At 36.8% G+C, this 22,887-nt stretch overlaps 2 long non-coding RNA genes across 2 annotated transcripts; one reads left to right on the top strand and one right to left on the bottom strand.

Annotated features, from left to right (window-relative positions):
- Positions 1 to 96: 96 nt before the first annotated feature.
- On the bottom strand, positions 97 to 9,474 carry LOC140523877 (uncharacterized). The gene is made up of 2 exons (XR_011973499.1): positions 9,182 to 9,474; positions 97 to 2,009 (listed from the first exon to the last, which is right to left on the bottom strand). It is a non-coding gene; the product is annotated as an uncharacterized lncRNA (long non-coding RNA).
- Positions 9,475 to 10,335: 861 nt separating this feature from the next.
- Positions 10,336 to 12,235, top strand: LOC140523878 (uncharacterized). The gene is made up of 2 exons (XR_011973500.1): positions 10,336 to 10,418; positions 11,376 to 12,235. It is a non-coding gene; the product is annotated as an uncharacterized lncRNA (long non-coding RNA).
- Positions 12,236 to 22,887: the final 10,652 nt, after the last annotated feature.

The following is a 22,887-nucleotide window of genomic DNA, read 5'->3' as shown; positions in this document are numbered from 1 at the left end:
TTCTCTAATCGTTAGTGATTTTGGAACATTATTAATATGAATATGAATAGACTGAATTTCTTCCCTTAAGACATGATTATTCATATCCTTTTATCATTTATCAGTTGAAGAATGAATTTTAATCTTATAAATTTGAATCATTTTCTAATATATCTTGGAAATCAGACCTTTATACGAGATACTTGGGAAAAATATTTTTTCCCTACTAAGCTGTTCATCTTCAATATAATGCTTCAAATGCAAAAAAATACATAGATTACAAATTTAAACAATTATATTAAAATATAGTTATCAAAAAAAGAACCCAAGTTAAGAAGCCCTATCCAAGAAGAGATAATGATCAATGGTACTGAATGCTATGGAAAGGTCAATATGGGTAGGACTGAGAAAAAGATCTTAATATCTGGTTGGGTTTTTTTTAATCATTAGAAACTTTGGAGGAGAATTTGAGATATGAGGTTAGAAGTCAAATTGGAAGGGGCTGAGAAGTGAGAGGAAGGAAAATGGAGTCAACAACTAAGAAAGGTAGGAAAGGTAGAGGGTAATAGCTAGAGGGAAAAGTAGGATTTAATAAAAGTTTTCTTTTTTTTAAAGAATGTCAGAGAATTAAATATGTTTGCAGGTAGCAAAGGAGTCCCTAGTAAATGGAGAAAGATTGAACACTACAGGAACATATATGTGTGTGTATGTATATATGTGTGTTATACATATATATTTATATATAATATATAAAAAATAAAGAATATAATTAAAGGGAAAATCTGCTGCAAAAACTAGGAAGGGATGAGATTAAGAGTACATGTAGAGGGGTTGACCTTAAAGAGAAGGACTGCTTCATCATAGGAATAAAGGAGAGAAAAGTGGGAAGTAATATCAAGATATGAAATGAAGAGATAAATGTGGGATTCCACTTTACATGACCTCTATTTTCTCAGCTGTATAGATACTGATGGAGAAGGTATGGAAAGTTAGAGCATAAAAAGGTGTGTAACAGTTTCTGTGGTAAATGGGATAGAAAATCCATTAGGGAGGAGTTAAAGGATTACTTGGTTGAAATACACACCCACTGAAAATTAGATCACATTAATAGGTAGTGAATTGAGTCAGCTTATTTCAATGACTATTGGTTAAACATTTAATTTTAACTCTCCAGAGGCAATGCTATAGTGGACCTAGAGTCAATTATGACCTAGGTAGGTTCAACTCCGACCTTTTAAACTTACCATATATAAAAATGGCAAGTCATTTAACTTGACTGAATCTTAATTTCCTCAAGAGTAAAATGGGGATCATGATACTTTCACCATCTGCTTCACAGGTTTGCTTTGAGGAAAGTGTTTTGTCTGCCATGGTGATAGATCGATGTGAGTTAGGATTATAGTTTGTCTGTTTCATGGATGTTAGGTTTGCCTCCTGAGCTAGTAAGCTCTTTGAAGGCAAGAATACTTAGGCTGCTTCTATGTCTCCTACAGTGTCTAGCACTGGGAACATCCACAGGACTCAGCAAATCCTTGTTAGTTAGTTAAAGACAATAAAACAGACTTAACAATGTACAGCTGTGTTTCTATTGATAACTGACTTTGCTGAATTCCAAATCTTTAGTGGGGAAAATATGTTTTCCTTCCTCTCTTGGCCCAAAGGGAGTTACCAGCTAGCTGTCCAACTCTTTCCAGTATTCTCAAGGGTGTCTTCAATTTCTTTTTTCTTCTTATTTCTCTGTATTGGTTGTTCTCCTCCAATGCTCATTTTCAACAAGTTGGCACCTGTGGCCTGTGCAGTTCAAACACATTTTGTTGAGCAGCTGCGCCCCTGCTCAGGCACAGAAGAAGCTACAGAGGAGTCTTTTCTTTGTCGGTAATTATGAAGACTTTAAAGACTAATTCTCCACTGGGCACCTGTCCAGAAAAGGTGGTAGAAAGTGACAGGTTGACGTCAGCTCCACATGAACCTTGGCACTTGGTGAATTTGGCTTCATTTTTCTGTAGGGCTCCTTCTATGTCCTTCATTTTCTTTAGAGAAAAAAAATTTCTTGGTTAGAACAATGGGTCTGATTCACAACCCTATGTAACTGTTAAAATTAACCAGAGCATCCACAGGGAAGTACATAAGATAAACCGAATTTCATTGTGTCAGCAGTTTCTTGAATTCCCCAATGAAGTATCTACTTGGGTCCAACTAGTCTGATTCTTATCTTTCAAGATGTTATGAAAAATTGGTATAAAGTCCCTCTGTTTGGCATTTAAAATTCTTTATAACCTGGTCATTTTCTACCTTTCTACCTTTTCTTGGATGCTAGGTGACACAGCAGCTATAGCACTGGGTCTAGAATCAGGAAGACCTAGTTCGAATCCACTTAGGCAAGTCACTTAACCAGTTTGCCTTAGTTTCCTCATCTGTGAAATGGGGATAATAATAACACCTACCACCCAGGGTTGTTTTGAGGATCAAATAGATATAAAAGTGCTTGGCACATAGTAAGCTGGATATAAATGTTAAATATTATTATTACTATAACTATTATTTTCATTTTTCTTGTAGTTTATTCTCCTTCATGCCTTCTATGATCCAATCTTTCTGGACCACTTGTGGTTCCTTGCCCATAACACATCATCTCCTCTGCCTTTACACTGTCTCTCCATGCTTGTAATTCTCTTCTCAGTGAAAGAGACCTTTCCAAAATTTCTTGAATGGCTATCAGTCCCTCTAAGGTTATCTTCCCACACCTTTTTATGCTTTAACTTTCCATATCTTCTTTTTTTAACCACATTTTTTTGCATTTACTTTGTATACATTATGTATTAATTTATCAGTGTACATGGGTAAAACAATCCCTATTTGCTGGTGACATGAGGATTTAACTTAGTAAATCCTGGAGAGCAAAGATATGAAATGAGACACCATATCATTTCAGCAAAGTTGCAGGCCACAAAATAACCCACCAAATATTAACAACATTTTTATATAACAATAACAAAATCCAAGAAGTAATACTGGAAAAGAAAATTCCAAACTACAAACAATTATGAAATGCATAAAATACCTTGGAATCAGACTACTAAGCGCAGAAAATACTTCCATAGATTCAATTACAAAGTGTTCCTTAAAGAAATAAAGAACAACTTCAAGACCTGGAGGAATATTGACTGATCATGACAGGACTGTGCCAATACAATAGAAAAGAAAATATTACCTAAGTTAACTTAGAGTTTTAATGCTAAATTAAACAAGTTATCCAAAGGATATTTTATAGAACTCAATAAAAGAGCAAAAACATCATTTGGACAAATAAAAGATCTATAATATTAAGTGAAATGATGAAAAAAATGTAGGAATGCAGGGGGAATAGTAATTCCAGACAACTATATTGTCAAATGGCAGTCATCAAAGCCATTTGGTACTGGATAAATTGGCATAGATAAAAAATTTTATGTTTTATCAATAGAACAGCCTAAAGAATGAAATTTAATAAATCAGTACTCAATTCATCTGAAAACATAAATTACATAGGGAAAGAACTCTCTACTTGATAACAACTACTAGAAGAACTTGGAAACCATTCTGGGCAAAATTAGGCTTAGATCAATATCATATACCATATTTCAAAATAAATTCAAAATAAATATGTGATCTTAATATTGAAGATCATACCATTAAAAATGAAGACAATTAGATCATATATCTTTTATATGTATGGGTGGGTGAAGTATTATCTTAAACAAGAGACAGAGGTGATTACAAAAGATAAAAATTGGTCATTTTAATTACATGAAGTTGAAACACTTCTGCACAAATAAAATTAATGCATCTAAGATAAGAAGGAAAGTGGTTGAAAGGGAAAAAATATTTATGTAAGGGTTTGGTATCCAAGATATAAAGCCAGCAGCCATCATCAAAACCATTTGGTACTAGATAAAAAATTAGATAAGAAATTTGATGTTCCATCAAAATAACAGAGTAGAGAAAGGAGCTCAGTAAGTCAGTATTTCCTTCAATAACATTAAAGGAGAGACATTAACATTGACTTTGATGCAGTAACCTAGGGGCCATGGGACCTTCCTCTCTGACCTGTAACCAAAATCTTTCATATGTACCATGTGAGCTCATAGAGAAAAGAGATAGCCTTATTTTTTTAAAATGTGAATTCCCATTGCTTAAGCACAGTGCTATGTACACAGTACGTACTTAATAAATGCTTCATTCTTTCATTCATTTATGATACTTGCTTATCCTATGTGACTCCTACTGAAAATTCAACAAAGCTCACTATATTGAAGGCCTTTCTCACTCCCTCACAACATTAGGAGTGTAACAGTGGAACACCATCCTTCCACCTTGATACAAGATCAATCCATCTTCTCTTCCTATCTTATAATTCATAGATGATTTTTTACTCCTAGTCTTCTTCAGAGTTCCTCATTGTTATACAACTGTTGTTTTTTTCAAATTCACCTTATGCCTCTTCATTGTTCTCTCTCTGCTACTTATTTTAAGTTTATCAGAAGCGGTAAATGTGCCATGTCTCATTGTCATATAGAAACGCTAGTAAAATGTTAGCATTGAAACAATGGGCTTCATGAGCAAGTCATGTCAGTTTCAAACCAAATGATATGAATAATTTTTTAATCTTTTATTTTTTTAATTACATGTAAAACAATTTTTAACATTCATTTAACAAATTGAATTCCAAATTATCTCTCACTCTTCCTCCCTTTTCCCCTTTCTGAGAAGGCAAACAATTTTACTTAGGTTATACATGACATAGAATATAAAACATTTCCATTTTAGTCATGTTGTGAAAGAAAACACAGACCCTTCAGAAAAAGCAAGAAAAATAAAGCAAAAAGATATGTTCCTATCTGAACTCGGACTCCATAAGTTCTTTCTCTAGTGGTGGATAGCATTTTTCATCGTGAGTACTTTGAAATTGTCTTAGGTCATTGGATACTAATTTTTCAAAAAGAAATTCCAGCCTAACTATTTTGTTGTGGGAAAGTATTTGCAAAATTTTGAAGTTCTGAACAAATTTCACCTATTATAGAAAACAGAAAACAAATATAAATAAACGTTTATTCAATTAAAATGAATGGAACATGAACTTAACTGAATTGAATGAAACTTTTTCAGAAAAGAAAAATTATTTTTGAGTCTTGTCATTTAAATCACTCCAGGAAAACCTTAGCACTTCTAGTTAATATCACACAATTTGCTTATATGTTCCCTTACTTGTGTTTTTGCTTATTTAAATTTATCTTTCTGTTCTCTTAGCTTAAATTGTAAGCTCCTTAAAGACAGTACCTTATCTTTTTTAAAAAAAAAAAAAAAAAAGGTGACTATACAGACCTACCATGGTACCTAGGATCTAGTTTATACTCAATAAATGCTAAATCTTTAATGCCGGTACTTAGACTAATTTTATTTTTCTTCTTAATGGATTTGAAGAGAGCTGGTCTGAATTCACTAACTTTTAGGAAACTTGAAAATCATTATATCATGACTTTGAAGAGAGGTAGTATAGCATAGGGGGAAGAACACTGGACTGGAGGAACAATGGGAGAACAAGACTGGAGTCTTGTCCTGTCATTTAATCACTCTAAGCCTCAATTTTCTCATCTGTAAAATGAAAATAACAATACTCATGGCATCTAAGTGACTGGATTGGAATAAAGTTAAAATGTGACTGTGTATAAATCATAATGCACCCTATAAATGTTATATATTTTTCGCTCATGGAAGTAGTATTTACACTGTTGAAGTCATAGATCCATTAAAGTATTAAATGTTCTGATAGTTATCTCTTATGAGTTTAGGTTCACATAATGCAGTTTTTCATAGTTCCTTAGGAATTCAAAAGTTCCCAGAACTGCCAAGCACCTTGCCTAATGTATACCCTGAATTCTATTCATTAATGATGCACAAATTAATCTTCACCCTGTGTCATTATTTAGGTGAAAGTAGGACTTTCCATGATTTTCAATTATCTTTATCATAAACCGGTATTAAGTCAGTACCTGTCCATATTTTGACTTTTAAAATGTTACTAATAATACAATGCTACCTTGGCTATAAATCTTCTTGGTGCTTGTGCAATACATTTAAACCTAAAATAATAATAAATAACAGCGGAATTATAATAATATGTCAGATAAGTCTATCTAAGAAGCTAAGTTTTGTCTCTAAGTGCCAAATATTTGACCATTTGTCAATGGTATGTAGCAGAAATTTGCCATCTGTTGTACACAAAGATAATAGTACTTTATATTTGATCCCAAAGGTAAAAGGGAATCCACTGAATTTTATCCAGTAGAGGATGAGGTTTACCTAAGATCATAGAAGAGAGGAAAACTCTATTTCTAATCCCATCTTCAACTCAACAAACCAAAGGAACATTTTGGCATTTGGGGGGATAGGAATGATGTGAAGATTCATTGTATAACATTAATAAATTATTAAAATAAACTTTTCAGAGATTCAGAGACTCCTGATTGAGAAGAATCTGAGAGATCAGCTTATCCAACCCTTTTATTTTTCTTTGTCTCTGTCTCTATATCTCTGTGTCTCTGTGTCTCTCTCTGTCCCTGTTTCTCTGTCTCTGTGCCTGTGTCTCTGTCTGTCTGCCTCTGTCTGTCCCTATCTGTCTGCCTCTGTCTGTCCCTGCCTGTCTCTTTGTCTCTATCTGTCTCTCTCTCTCTGTCTTTGTCTGTCTTTATCTCTCTGTCTGTCTGTCTCTCAATGAATAGTCTAGCTTTGGAAATAAACCTAGTGTCCATGAAGCAAATACACTATAAATCTAACTCATATTGGTATTTAATTTTACATCTAACAAAACACTTTCCTCAACTGTGAGGCAGATAGTGAAAGTATTATTATCATTCACATCAGCTGTAAGGTATTTTATTTTACTTTGTAAACTTTAATTCACACCAAGTTCCTTAAACCAATGAAATCATAAGTGCAGTTCCAACTCCCAAACATATCTTATCTCACCTCCTCACCTACTAGGTCATCTCAAAAGGAAGAGATCCCTCGTACCCTCCCATTCCCCCTCACAAAAAGTTCATATCTTATTTCACCAATTAAGCTTCTGTAAGAAGAGAAATGATCTCCTAATTAGCAATAGTTCTGACCCTAAATCTAAGATGCAATCAATCCATAAATCATCAACATAGACTTATTCATGAATCATTATGTGCCAGGCACTGTACTAAGCATTGGAAATCCAAAGAAAGAAAATCAGATCCTTCTTTGAAGGAGTTTACATTACAATGGGGTGAGACAATAAGTATAAAAATATACTTAAAACGCATGTACACATATACATATGGAGACAAAGCGAGAGAGAAAGAGAGACAGAGAGAGACTGAGAGAGAGAGACAAAGAGATAGAGATACAGAGAGACTGAGGGGAGGAGACAGACAGACAGACAGACACACAGAGAGAGGAGTAGATTAGATGAATTTTTAAAGTCTCTGTCTTAAGAAGCTATGAAAAGAATAAAGATAACAATGCACAATTGAAGCGTTCAATCTGGAAATATACCTTGCTTCATATTTTGAAATGATTTAAGTATAACAACAGTGTACTTTGGGGTCATTAGATCAGGACTACTTCCTTCTGCCTCCTATTTTTAACATTTCAATAGCTTAGAACCCTCCTACACATAGTATTGAAATAACTGGACATGGCCCAATAAGCAAAGGGAGCAAAAGTGATGGAATAGATAGCAGAGATGGAGGTCCTCAACAATCATTGACTTCATGTAGTTAGATGGAAGGACTTTACTGACTAAGGTATTTTGGAGAATCAAGTACTAAGTGGGACAATCACTTCCTCTATTATTTCTAGAGAATGGAGCTAGAGTAATTGTTAAGTCATTATGGAAAATTTCAAAGGAAAAGAAGAATAATTGAGACAAATATCCAGTCCTTTTATCTTGAACACCTGTTTCAAACCTTTTCTTATTCCAGGCTTATCCTTAATGCTATTGGTACCAGAGAAGTCAACTTAATTAATCACAGCCTTGAAGGCATTTCCCAAACTTAGACTCCTGAAAGAAAGCGTAAGTGGAAAAATGATTTTAAAACCCTTAAAGCCTCCAGGCAAAAAGGAGCGCTTGTTTTGGGGGTTGGAGTGGGGGTGGGTATTGAGCTAAATTTCTTTCCTGAACTGTTCGAGTCTCATAGGAGGACATTGTCTTGAGAGAAGTTAGTTACTTCCACACACTTACTGAAAAGGTTACTGGGCATTTTTTCCTGAATCAGTCATCACAGCCCGGAAAGTTAGGTGAAATCCTTTCACACTTTCATTGAAATCCTCATGAAGTTTTGTTTCAGTGTATATTACCCACATTCTATCCAAAGCTCTGTGACATTAAGGATCTATGACTTCCTCAGTGAACTAATTATATAACTGGTCTGTAATTAAGTTGTACTTTGGAGTTACCTGAGCTTCAGTTGTGGTGGACTCAGACCTACCTGTGGTCACAAAGCTAGTGTGTGCGTGTGTGTGTGTGTGTGTGTGTGTGTGTGTGTCTGTGTCTGTGTCTGTGTGTGTGTGTGTGTGTGTGTAGGGAGGAGGAGTTTTAGTAGTTAATTTGAATGGAGGTCTTTGAGATTTTCATAATGCCAAGCTCTTTTTGAAGACAGGCTGTATAAAATGAATGGATGAATTAATTAATTAATTAATGCATGCATGCATGAATGAATGAATGAGCATTTGCAAAGCACTGGACTAGGCACTGAAGGCATGAACAGAAAAGCAAGACAGTCCCTGTTTTCAAGGAACTTACATTCCAATTCAGATGAGAAAAAAAACATATAGGAAGTTTCAGCTGCAAGTTATTTGTAACTAATCCTGTGAGTTGGAATGACTACGGGCAGAAATGGTTTAATATGCCTTTTATTTTATACTATACTTGACTAAAGTATTGATGTTTAAAAATGGGGTGGGGGTGGGAGGAATGTAGACTAACCAGTGCCATACAGCAGAAACCTTCTTCCTGGCTTGGGCAATCATGGGATTTCACACAGCCTAGCATCATTACAGCACTAAAGAACAAATTTTCTCTTTAGGCAGATAGAAACTTGGTGACACAGGAAAAAGAAGGCACTGGAGTCAGGAGAACCAATGCCTAATCCCATTTGTTCCACAAGTAAGGCTCATGATTCTTAAATAAGTCACTTACCTTCAAAGCCTCAGTTTTCTCATTTATAAAATGAGGGGGTTAAAAGATATCTTCTTAAGCATTCTTTCCAGTTTGAGGACTCTGGTTCTAATGTAATGCTACCTTTCTTTTCTCCCTTGGCAGTTTCTTTCTTGTGCTTTCCAAGACATGGAGAAAGGAGATCTAAAAAATAGGATTTATACTAACTGCTGGCACTTATGTAGTGCTTGTGATTTACAAAGAGCCTTACATGATCTCATTGATCCTCACAACTACCCTGTGAGATTGGTGCTGTTATTATCTTCGTTTCTCAGGTGAGGAAACTGAGGCTGAGAGAAAGCAAATGACTCACACAGCCAGTGTCTGGGTGTAGAATTGAACTCAAGTCACAACCCACCTAGTTCCTTCCCTTGCGCAGACTTTAAGCAAGTGCACGTGTCTTTTTCTCGGCAAGAAGAACAGAGGGAAGGGGATTTCATAAAAAAAAAAAAAATGACCTGAATCCTTGGATCATTGGGATATGAGCATATGATAAGGACTTCTAATTTGAAATATACAATGATTCAAAGTGAGGTGGAAAAAAAGCATTCTACTCAAGCCTCAGGATGAAATTAAGCAATGATTGATACCAGTTAAAGATTAATGAGAAAGTTATCAAATTGTACTTAGGTGTTTGCTTTTCTTTAATGCCTTCTGTCAAAACTCTGCCAGTTGTGGCAGGAGATGAGTTAATGGCCAGCAGCTGCAGCTGCCACCAGTGCTGGGTGGAGATTATTTTATTAACTTGTTACAAGAGACCAGTACCTGAATTTCATGTAGGCACTCTGCAGAAACTTTTTGTGGGAGGCTAATGCTTTTCACTTAAATGGAAGAAACAGGAAGTTTGAAGTGAGCCAAAAATTACAAATCCAAAGGAGTAGGATGGTTAGAAACTCAAACGCATCACTGCATTCAATGTGGCTAAATGCCAATCAGAAGGTACAAACAAAGCTGGACAGGGCAGGTAAACAGAACAACCAAGAGTAACACGTATGAAATAGCCAAGAGGACTCAAAACGCAGTCACCAATGGAGAGAAGCTGTCATATGAAAAGCAATGACAGTAGATATCCTCTTTTTGATAGAACCCTGAGACAAAGTAGACTTACTAATCTCATGTCTTAAATCAACCATGAAGGAAGATAGGTGGTGTGGTGGACAGAGTACTACCCTGGAGACAGGAAGACCTGAGCGCAAATCCAGCCTTAGACATTCACTAGGTGTGTGACTCTGGGCAAGGGGATGCATAAATCCTAATGCTTTGCTCTTTCCCACTTCCCTAGTGCTAGTGCCTTGTCTCTTGTTCCTCTCCAATTGTTGTGTATTTATCATTCATATATAGTTTGTATGTTGTCTTCCCCACCAGATTGTGAGCTCTTGGAGATTAGAGACCAGGGATTTTTTATTTTGTTTGGGGGGTGGGGGGGGTTGCCTCTCTTTGTATCCCCAGTGCTTAACACAGTGTTTGACACATAGTAGGCACTTAATTAATGGTTATTGAATGTTGACTATCAAATTTGTTCTTCACATGCTTAAGTGATGAAATAAGTGGTTGCTGAAAAATACATTAATCTCTCTCAATTAAACATACATAAAGGAAACCTGACCATTTGGTCCATGACATCATAACTGAAGCACCTCTGCTCTCCTGGTGGCAGGGCACTTTAATTGTAGGCAATGTGCTAGGAGGAAATAAATAGCCTCTTGAGTGCTGACTTTTTGAGGGCCACCATATAAAGTGACAACAAATATCACAAGACATATTAAAAACATTCCCCACTCCCATGATTGATTCTTTTGGCTCTTGGCCATCTGTAATTTCTACTTCACATGTGACTGAACTAAGTATGCTTTGTAATTTGTAGTACTTCTTTTTCATTTTCCTGTTTCTTCTTTCTCTTTGTTTTCTTGGGAATTCAGCTGTTTTTCCTCTATGCCCAGGATTTTTGTGTTTGAATCTATCAAAACACACAATACTTATTCCATATTTGAAATGAGCTCTATATTCTGATTCTTTTGGGCATTTATCCTCATGAATATATTATTGGTGGTTCTGTTAGCCCTGGAGTGCACTTTGGTATAGAATTTGGCCACAACATATTACTGAGAAAGAATGCTTTGTAATAAATCTTTAAAAGGTTGATTGCTTGTACCCCCTCAATGTTTTGTGTTTGCAGGTATTCTGTGGCTGTTTCTTACGCCCTTACTGCATGGTAAATAAAAGACTTTTAATTGAATGACCAGCTGGGACTGAGAGTACATAGAAAAGGCTCCATTGGAGAAACTTTATCTTTCTCTCTTGATGGTCGAGATGTAAGGATGATTCGCTGGCTCCAGAAGGCTGATGGAAAGGTGACTTTTCACATGCCAGGACAACTATTAAGTACATAGTCTCCTAGGAAAGCCTGTGTCTGGGATAGAGATGCTCCTATTTGTATCTTGGTACAAGGTCTTGTGAAATTTTGAAAGATTGGAAGAGCTACAAGAGGTCCAGTGGTGGAATTCAAGATTGATCTAGTCCTGAGGAATGACCTGATTGATCTAGCCCAGCAGGGAGTCTCCCGGCAGCTGAGACACTATGGTCTACAAGCAAAAGAGCAATTCACTCATCCGAAATACCATTCCAAAAAGTATACTTGTGATGGAAATTTCTAGCAATTATTCCAGGAATTGAGGTGGTAGAGGAAAGGGTATGCTCCAATTTAGGAAGACATTTTGGTATTTGTGGTTTTACAATTTTTTTCAATAAATAGCCCTTTGTAAATACTAATTGATATGAATCAATTAGTTGACATTGAGGGGAACACACTAGAACAGAGGCTCAAACTGATAGCCTGGAAGAACTCCATTACTTTTTGGTGTACCTCCTAAGACCCTAAGTAGAGGTAGAGTAATATAGCCCAACTGGGGATTCATCCTACAGTGAAACTGAGAATGGAAGAATGGGCTACATATAGTTTTGTATTCCATAATCCTTTAAGCTTTTTAATGTAATAGTTTGGCATTTAAAAAAATAGATTAAATAATTTAATTCTCTTGATTCATCTTTTGGCTTTGACTCTTTAGCTTTTCTTTTTAATCTCCCCTGTCTTATTCCTTTTAGCCCTTTCTACTTCTATACAATTTTATGCTTGACTTCCCCAATCACCTCTGCTCCCTTTGATCTTCAAATACGGTGGCAGAACACGAATAGGTATAGGCACAATACTAGATATTTCTAGTTCTTCTTTCTATAAAAGTTCACCCAAAAACGCAAGAACTCAAACCCTGACTAGTACTGTTCAGAGTGCTGGCACAGTGCACACCTACAATTTAGTGATTTATTTTTTCCTAAAGCAACTTGATTTCCTCTGTCTTCTCCTCCAAATTATCATCAATGTCTGTCAGTTATCCCTGAGCTTTTTTCAGATTTATCTCACTAGGCTTTTTCTTTTGTAGGCTTTTTAATATTTTAGAGTTCCAAGAGAAAAGTCTGGCCCTAAATGTCTTAAAAATCCCTTCTTCCATTTCGGGACAAGTTACTTAACCTCTCTTTGCCTTAAATGGCAGACCACTCTGGTCTTTGACAAGAAAACGCCACGGACATTGGTGTGCTATGGCCCATGGGGTCAAGAAGAGCCAGACACAACTAAAGAATAACTATTATTAGCATTACTTTTTTTCAAAAACCTATTTATTTTAAATAAGAATATTTTTATTTTAATAAAAGTGGATTTTTTGTAACATGAGTATGTGTTCAAACAATTTTATAGGAACATGAGGACTTTAAATGTAGAAAATTTTTTAAAAAATACTCCATGGCTAGATGAGAGGGACGGACAGAATAATGAACATAACGATAGATAGGCCTGCTTGTACAGCAAACCTTACTCTCTTATTTATGTCGAAAGTGTTGCAAGAGAATAAAAACTATAGCCTTGTGAAAAATAAACAGAAGTAATCACCAAAACTGATGGACTCTTTCTAATCCCCACTGGCCACAGGCAGGATTTTACTCATGTTTTCAAACGATCCTCCACCTCTCCAAACAGGGCCATCAAACAAAATCTGTTTTTCCTAAAGGAACTCCAGTTGTTGGCTCTGCTCCTTCCTGTTGATTCCTTTACAATCTTTGATCAAAAAACCACTTCTCCCCCACCCCACCCCCCCCATTGGAAATGAATTCACTGAGTACTTCCTGACAAAGTTTCACTTACTAGAATTTATCTTTAAGTTATGAAGACAGCTTCTTTCAAAATTAAATAACTCCCTTCAGACCCTTTATCTAGGCTTAAAAATAATGCCGAGGGTCACAAAAGTGGCTTGTTAACTGCAACAAAAAGGTACGTAGCCCACAAGGAATACTGAAGGGGCTCTCAAGTTTTGCAAACCTAAACACTGACCCTCTTTGTTTTCTTATAGACCTGACGTCTCTTTTTAGGGCCTTCTACACCCCACCCCCTCCCACCTCAAACACAAATGCCTCTTCTTTACTTATCACTAAGGTGGATAAGGAGAGGCTGGTAGGTCCAATACCTGTGGGCAATCTTTCACAATCAGATAAATGAATGGATTTGTTGGGGGAGGAGGAAGGGAGGGGAGAGGGAAAGAAAAAGGGGAACTCTATAAGGAAATTAATTTAGATTTTAAGTTAGTTGGGGTTGTTTATCCACAGTGGGTGAGGAAAAACCACTTGTAAGTATCTTTCAACAGTCCTTTCCCTTTCAACCCTATCCCCTGGTACTTCAAGCAAATAAGAGACCAGACCATCAGCTACTAAGCATTTTGACAATTTCACCATGTGAAAGCCTCAAATCAGTCAACCAATCAACAAGCCTTTGTTAAGGGCCTACCATGCTCAGGTGTTGTACTAGAGCTGATGACAAAAAAGAAACAGTCCTTGGCTTCAAGGAATTTCTTTGGGGAGGAGGGGAGATGAGAAGTGGGAAGAGGGAGCAAAATATGCATTTATAGAATATACAAAATATATACTAAATAAATACCAGGTCATGGGGCCAGGGGGAGGTGACACTGGCAGCTGAGGGATCTAGAAAAGACTTTCTATAGAAGAGAGCTCTTGAGCTGCATTTAGGACACTAGGAAATGAGGAATGGGCTGAGAGTCCACACAGGATTTGATATATGAATGTAAGAGGCAATGGTTTTGTATCCTTAGCTCTTGGTCTGGGAGATAAGGATGTGCAGAATTCTTAGACAGGCATTAGCATTCATTTGCTATGAAATTGTGAGCAGCTCAATTAATCTCCCTTTCCTTAATCAGTCAACAACTTCTCTTGCAGTTTCTAACCAGAAAATCATACTAGGCTTATGGAAAATTACAAAGGGACTTTAAACATCCCATTGAAGACAGAAGACGGAAGGAGCTTTCCTGACCTCCAAGAGCTGACCATTTATAAAACTAGGAACAAACAAAGACTAAGGGTACTTCGTGGAAAAAGGGAATAACATGAATTACTATGGCTATGGTAATACCAGCCCAATCCAATCCAAAAATGTGAAAAAAAAATTACATGAACTGTAAATTATGTTATGTTTTTGTAACGTTAATCACATCCTCTGATAATATATTCCAAAGTGGGATAAAATAACAAATAAAATTCTGCCCTTCATTGTCAGTGATTAAATTATCAAAGGACCCTATTTGGAAGGGATTTTAGAGGTCATCTAGACCACAGCTTTCATTTTGTAGATGAGGAAACTGAGGCCCAGAGAGGTTAAATGAATTGTTTAAAGTTATACAAGGAGTAAGTGATAGAGTTGGGAGCTGAATACAGGACATTTATTGACTGTTTTCTATTTACAAGGGACTGGAGACACAAAGATGGACAAGCTCAAGGAATTTTTCAGTTAATGGGGTGCTGTCATGTACACTATCCATGTGAAACAATATCCATATTGTACGCTACCCTATTACACATGTGAAAATGTGAAAAGGGTATAGAAAATGTTCAAGGGAGAAGAATTGGAGATTTGAGGGAAGAAAGACTGTGTTTGTTGGGAAGAATCAGGGAAAGCATCATGAAATACATAGCACCCTAAATGGGTCTTGGTGAGTATATGTTTAAGTAAGAGGAGTATGTCAATAGACACAGACATAGAGGGGATTCACACAAGTCATGAGAGATGGCCCACACAAATACATTAGGGGAAAGATGAGACCAAGTAGTCCAGTTTAACCAACATATGAAAGGCAATAGTGTGAGATAGGGCTAGGAAAAGAGACTAGAGCTAGATGGCAAAAGACCTTGGATGCCAAGCTAAAGATTTTATATTTTATCAGATACCCACTGGGGAGTCAATAAAGGATTCTGAGTAGAAGAGTAGCATGGTTAGCACTGTCAATAGGAAAATCACTTGGGCAGCACTAAGAATAAGAGATAGAATATGTTGGAAGCCAAGAGATAAGTTAGAAGGCTGTTACAGTAGCGAAAAGTAATGACAGCCTATTCTTATATGATGTTGAAATGAAAGCAAAGGCAGGGATAAATGCAAATGATTTTGAAATTGGTTGAATAGAGGAGTAGGAGAGAAGGAAAGGACAAAGGATGACTGTGATTTTTAAGCCTGAGTGACTGGGAAAATGTTGGTACCTGGCACATAGTAGATACTGAATAAATGCTTCTTCTTAACTAAGTCACTGATAGCAACAAGAGGAACAAGGAAATTAGAAAGATGAGCAAATGAGGAGGGCAGGGATGATGAGGCCACATGTTGATATTTTGAGTTTGAAGTACTAAGAGCACATTTGTATAAAGATGCCTACTGGGTAATTGGAAATGTAAGAAGAGACCTTAAGGAAAAGGTTAGGGCAGTCATTTATAGAATGTTGATTTATTAAAGCCATGGGAGTGTTTGAGATCACCAAGGGAGAAATTCTAGAGAGTTCTCTCAGAATAAAGTTCCTGAAGAATGCAGAACCATCAAAGCAGATCAAGAAGGAACAGTCAGAAATGTGGGCAAAATCAGGAGAAAACAGTGTCAGAGGAATCAAAGAAAGAAGACTCAATAGCATCAAATGCTACCAAAAGTTCATGGAGGTTGAGGACTAAGAACCATCATTGGATGGGGCAATTGTGTGTGTGTTCATCCTTTGTTGCCAAAGAAGACTGTGCCATCAGAGAAATGATGACATGACTTGCCCTTGACTTTATTTTGAGTGAGGGAGGGCTGTGCAGCCTCTCCAGAGCCATCTGAATCCAGTGACCAGATATTCATCAGGATGACTGGAGATGACCCAGGATGAGGCAATTGGGGTTAAGTAACTTGCCTAAGGTCACACAGCTAGTGATTATCAAGTGTCTGAGGGGAGATTTGAACTCAGGTCCTCCTGACTCCTGCACTGGTGCTCTATCAACGGTACCACCTAGCTGCCCGGGGCAGGGAAGGCGGGGTGGAATTAGAAGGTCATTACTGACCTTGAAAAAAGCAATTTAGGTGGATAGAACAGAAGACAGATTACAAGGACTAGGGGAATGAGTAAGAGACAGGATAATGGAGATAATAAATATAGACATAATCAATAACATGCCTTTCTAGGTATTTGGCTGTTAGTAGAAAGTAAAGATAGGCTAATAGTTTGTGGCAGTAGTGGAGTTAATAGAAAGGCTTAGGGAAATTCTGTTTTTCTTTCCATTTTTAGGACAGGAAAGGCCTGAACATGTTTTTAGGTAGAAGAGAAGGAGCCACTAGGCAGGGAGTCATTGAAGATGTAAAGGGATAAGGTTGGAGAGGGAAATTATCAATAGAGAGTTGTATTCCTATCAACTTTGTTTCATTAAATTTGAAAAATCATTTAACTTTAACTGAAATCCTCCTATTTTGTGAGATAAAAGAACAGTTCCCTTAACTTTTCTGCCACATCTGAGGGTTTTCAGAGCCATAACTAGGAATGATGAGGTTGGGAAATTTAAAATGTGGTCGATTCTAGGGTGTACTTAATCTCCTGGGTACCTCTCTCTTCCCAGCAGCAGCGTCATCCTGGGACATGCTTCCTCTTCTCCCCTCCACCTCCAGCAGTCACTCCCTAAATGAGCCTAGACTCTCCACCGCCTTCACTTGCCCCAGGTGAAAAATTGCCAGGGACAGCTCAGGACCTATTCATCTACTGTACAGGGCTGTTGTAAGGGCCAAATGAGATCATGTACATAAAGCTCTGTCAGTCTTAATGCAATACATAAAGTTCAGCTATTGTGACTTTCATTACTCTTGTAAGTGATCATTTTTATACTACCTAGAAAATAATAATTTAATTTGACAAACATTTATCATTACTACTAAATTCAAGCACTATGCTAGATACTAGGGATGCAAAGAAAGAAACCTCCAAATCCCAGCCTTTTACTGGAAGGATACAGAGCATATGCAGATAAATAAACGCAAGGTGATCAGAGGAGGAAGAGAGTGCTGATGATTGCAGGAATCAAGAGTGGATGAGACTAATAACAGTTGGACATATCTTTCATGTAACTCTGTGTGTTTGTGGACAAGCTCAGTAATGCCCTAGCAACCTAGAACTGACACAAAGGAGGTCATTCCAAGAAAAACAAAAAAACCTTAATCTTCCAAACAACTAAATATTACTCCCCATTCAAACTCAAAACTGATTTTTATTTTAGCCATTTTGATAGAAATTTTTTCTAATATGTATGATACAATAAAATAAAATTATATACACTTCTAAAAACAGAATGCTGAAAATAGTTGAACCTTTTCTTGATAACCCAAGGACATCATTTTTGCCATCAGTTACTTGCCTGCATAATAATGCAGCAATGCCTTCTGAACTCAATTAGGTCTACAATAATAGCAGTTTATGTATTCATTATATATATTATATATATTTATATAGCAATGCATAGTTTGCTTACGCTTTATGAATATTATCTTATTTTATTCTCACAGTCATCTTCTTGGGTGGGTGCTATTATTATCTTCATTTTACAGATAAGAAAACTGCAGTGGGTGGAGGTTATGAGTAGCAAGTGTCTGAGTTAGGATTTGAACTCAGGTCTTCCTGACTCCAGGTCTAGCCCTCTCTATCCGTTGTGCCACCTAGCTTCCTAGCGATAGTGTGGTCTGCTCATTGGCCTCACATGAGGATGCTTTCAGAATTTTTGTGTCTGCTTCATATAATTTTGTCTCCTGTAATCTTGAAATGAGTCAAAAGAACTGACACTGACAGTGTTTCCATTAGGCTCCTGGGGAGGGGATCACCAGGCATTGTTATAGCCAGAAGCTTGATCTGATTCCACTACTTCCCTTCAATATCACAAGATTCTTGAATCCCCAGTAAATTTGTAGATTCATGTTGTATGGCTGGTAAATGCCAATATCCTCTTTTTAATAAGATGAAATTGAACCAAAATGAATGTGAAGTCTTATAGTTTGATTCAAAATATCAATTTCATAAATACATCATGGAGGAGATTGTTAAACAGTATTTTGTCTGACTCTTCTAAAACAGGGGTTCTTAATTTTTTGTATCATGGACCCTTTTGGCAGGTGAATAAAGATTGTGGAAAAGTTAATATGATCTTGGACTGTATCAAAGGAGTTAGAGCTCCCAGGAAAAAGGAAGTAATAGTTTTACTCTTCTCTGTCTCGATCAGACCACACCTGGAGTAACGTTTTTAGTCCTGAGTGCTACAGTTTAGAAAGGACGTTGATCAGGCAAAAAGTATTGAGAGGAGTTTAACCAGGATGGTGAAAGGCCTTAGGTCAATGTGATACAAGGAATGGCTGAAGCCAGTGCTGGAGTGTTTATCCTGAGAAGAGAAGATGTATAGCAATTTTCAGGTAAATATTTGAAGAGGTGTCATGGAAAAGGGATTTAATTTGCTCTGTTTGGCCCCAAAAGACAAACTAAGAGCAATGAGTAATAGTGGAAGAATTTCTGGGCCTCAGTTTTCTCACTTGTAAAATTAAGAGGCTAGAGTACGTGACCTCTGAGTTCCCTTCCAACTCTAAACTGATGATGCTAAGTTGCAAAGAGACAAATGTGTACTTGAAGTCAGGAGGGAAAATCCTTCCTATCAATTAAAACTTTACACAAATAGCATGAGCTTTCTTGGGAATTTGTAGGTTTTTCTTCATTGGAGGTGGCTGCATGACTATTTGTTGGTCATGTTGATTTGTGGGAATTGTGTTTTAGGTGTAGATTGGACTAGAAAACCAAAGACTCTTCCTCCAACCCTAAAATGTTGTAGAATAGTCTTCTAATCATTCTTCCTACTTCCATCGTCTCCCTTCCACCAAAATTATCTTCCTAGAGCACATGTCTGATCATATCACACCCTTAAAAAAAAAAAGACTTTCTACTACCTCTAGTATAAAATAGAAACTCCTCAGTCAGATATTTAAGCCCTTCAAAATTTGTCTTTGACCTAACTTTCCATAGTTACTTCATGTTACTCACTTTTGAGCAACTTATGTTCTAGCCAAATTGATCTCCTTGCGCCCCAAACTCCCATTCCATCTCCCACCTCACTATCTTTGTATAAGTGGTATCTGGTGATGAAAGTATTCTCCCCCATCCCACCTCTACCAATTAGAATCCTTACTTCAATGCTCAGCTCAGCTGCAACCACTCCAGGAAGCATTGCTTCAGACTCCACACCATTAATACTCTCTAATTCCTCAAACAACTTTGCATTTATTTATCCATTTTCAATGTGGTATCTCTCAGCAGAATGTAAACTTGATAGTAGCAGTTGTTGTGGGTTGTTGCTGTGTGTGTGCATTTTTGTCTTTGACTTCTCATGCCTAACTCTTAATAAATATTTATTGAATGAATAGCTATTCTCCCTCATTAATTTCTTATTTGCTCCTAATCTAGAATCTTAGAAAGTTTTTTTTTCTAAAAGCAGAATAAAAAAGCTTTGAGGAAGGATCTGAAAGTCTAACCACTAACTAAAGTGAATAAGCTTTACTACATAAATTTCATGATTTTTTGATAGATCAAGTCTTTTGTACTTACATTTTGGATGTTGCCTATATTGCCTATAAGGCTGCTAGGCAAGTGACCTCCAGACAGGTTGCACTGTACCTTAAACTAATTAACAGCAATATCGTTCAAATTATATATAGTATTATAACTATATCTCCTTTATAGATAAAATAGCACATGCAATAACTGTGTATATGTGTGTACATCTATGGGTACAGTCTCATAAGTCACAGATTCAAAGAGCTAGAAAGAACTAGAAAAAATCCTTTCTAGAACACCCTGATCAAGGAGGTTCTCATTAAACTTTAAAAAATTAAGATTCTAGGACAATACCTGTTAGACTATGTGGCTAGTACAATGCTTTGTACACAATAGAAGCATGATAAATGTTTTAATAAATGAATAGATGGATGAATAAAGCAGCATGTTATGGTGCAATGATACCTGGACCACGAGATAGAAGACTTGAGTTCCAATCCACTCTATGTCATTTGCTGGCCTTTGTCAAGTCACTTAAGCTCTAGAAATTTCACTCCAACTCCCCTAACATGGCCAATCAATTGCTAAGTTTCAACTCTTCAGAATCTTTAGTGCCTCACCCCTTCTCTCCACTCACATAGGCCTTCATATTTGAACTTTCGCAATAATCCAATTGATTTCCCTACTTCAAACCAGTCTTTTCCTTCTGAAATTCATCTTCCACCTAACTGTCAAATTGATTTTTCTAAAACACAGATGTGTCTATCTATTAACAAGTCTTCAGTAGTTTCTTGTTGCTTCTAAAATCTGTAGTTTGATACTTAAAGTCTTCTACAATCTGGCTTCCAGCTACTCAGGGAGATGATATTCATGCTGTACTCTTCCTTGGTCAGAGCATCTAAACCCTGCAAGGATATTTATCAGTCAGAGAGCATTTGGAGGAGAGCCACCAGGATGGTTATGAGCTTTATGTTCATGCCATATAAAATTGGAAGAACTGGTGATGTTTATATCAGAGAAGAGAATATTTATGGGGATATGATATCTGTCTTCAGATATATGGAAGGCAATTACTTGAAAAGGGAATTCGACTTTTTTCATCGTTATTTTTGTTTGGCTCTAGAAGGAGAAACTAGGAGCAATAGGTAGAAATTATAGAAAAGGAAAAGAAAAGGAAGGAAGGAAGGAAGGAAGGAAGGAAGGAAGGAAGGAAGGAAGGAAGGAAGGAAGGGAGGAAGGGAAAATTAGGGCAAAGCTTTCCAACAACTGGAGCTCTCCCAAAGTGGAACGAACTGCTTTAGGAGGTAATAAATTCCACATCATCGAGGCAAAGGCTAGATGTTAGGAATGTTTTAGAGGGAGTAATTTGTTCAATTACTTCCACTACAGTATCTTCCAAGTCTGATTCTTCCAAATCTGTGATGCTGGAATTCTCATACATTATCTGGCTTATTCTACACTTTGCCCCTTCATGAACTCCCTGTTTCCTTCAAAGAGTTTAGCCACTAATTACTCCCCATGTATGACATTTCACCTTCCACCTCCATATCTTTGCATGGGATACCCCCATGTCTGAATGATTCCCTCTTTAAAACTATTTTCCCCACAAAGTATGATTCAACTTCACCTTCTATAGGAAGTCATCCTCAACACCCACAGTTGTCAGTTCTCTTTCCCCACTAAAATTATTTTGCATATTCAAATTATGCAAATAGATCTATATTGCTCTGCATATACTTTGCATTTGTTTATATACATACAAATGATACCCTCATGTGATGTGAACTTCATGACTGGAATTGCTTCATGTTTGTGGTACATCCCTAGTACCTAGCAAAATGCAAGAAGCCCATCTGATCTCTCTTAGTGCTAAGGCTTTCCTTTGGTTGATAATCTCCAAGTTATCCTGTATATAACTTGTTTGTATTCAGTTGTTTGGATATTATCTTCACCATTAAACTGTAAGCTCCTTGAGAACTGTCTTTTGCCTTTCTTTGTTTCCTCACCACTTAGCACAGTGCCTAGAATATAGAAGGAGCTTAATAAATGCTAGGTGACTGACTGTTCTTTAAATATTCATTGAATCGAAATTGAGTTCCCATGTCTATACAATGGGAATGATGATTATGATGATGATGACACCAAACCTGTCTTATAGGATTATCATAAGGATAGCATATGTGAAAGCATGATTCATATTTAAGATATTTACCAAGAGGCAAGAATTGCCAGGTGTACTTATCTCTAGATCTAGCAACTAAGACAGAGGGCTGCTTGGCTTTGTTCAATGGTACAGAGAGTGTTAGAGTGAGCATTTGGGTTCCAAATACCAGACTTCTGGACAGAGCTCAGTGCCCTTGATCAAGCCACCTTAAAATGGCAAGAACTTGGCCATTCCTATCTCAAGCCAGGTGTCAGAAGATTTGTTGTGTTGTAAAATGCCTTGAGAACATTGAGAGTAAACTAGAAAGGCAAACTGAAAGACTAGTTGATTATATTTTGGACATTTTTTGTTTGTAAAGAAACAGCACATTTTTATACAGATGACCTGGATACCCAGGAGCTGGATTTAAGTGGAATCCAGGATATGAAATTTCAAGTATATAAAATATAATTACTAAGCAACACCATCCTAATCATGGATTACATTTAGTAATGATGTCATCTACACCATTGCCATTCATTTTCAGTAAGTATGGTAAAGAACCTCCTTCCACGTGAAGTTATTAAACCTAGTAGAACAGTTGGCTTTTGTCATATACACAT

Source organism: Notamacropus eugenii, chromosome 2 (genome assembly GCF_028372415.1).
Source record: "Notamacropus eugenii isolate mMacEug1 chromosome 2, mMacEug1.pri_v2, whole genome shotgun sequence".
NCBI lineage: Eukaryota > Metazoa > Chordata > Mammalia > Diprotodontia > Macropodidae > Notamacropus > Notamacropus eugenii.
This window is presented reverse-complemented; position numbering and strand designations above follow the sequence as displayed.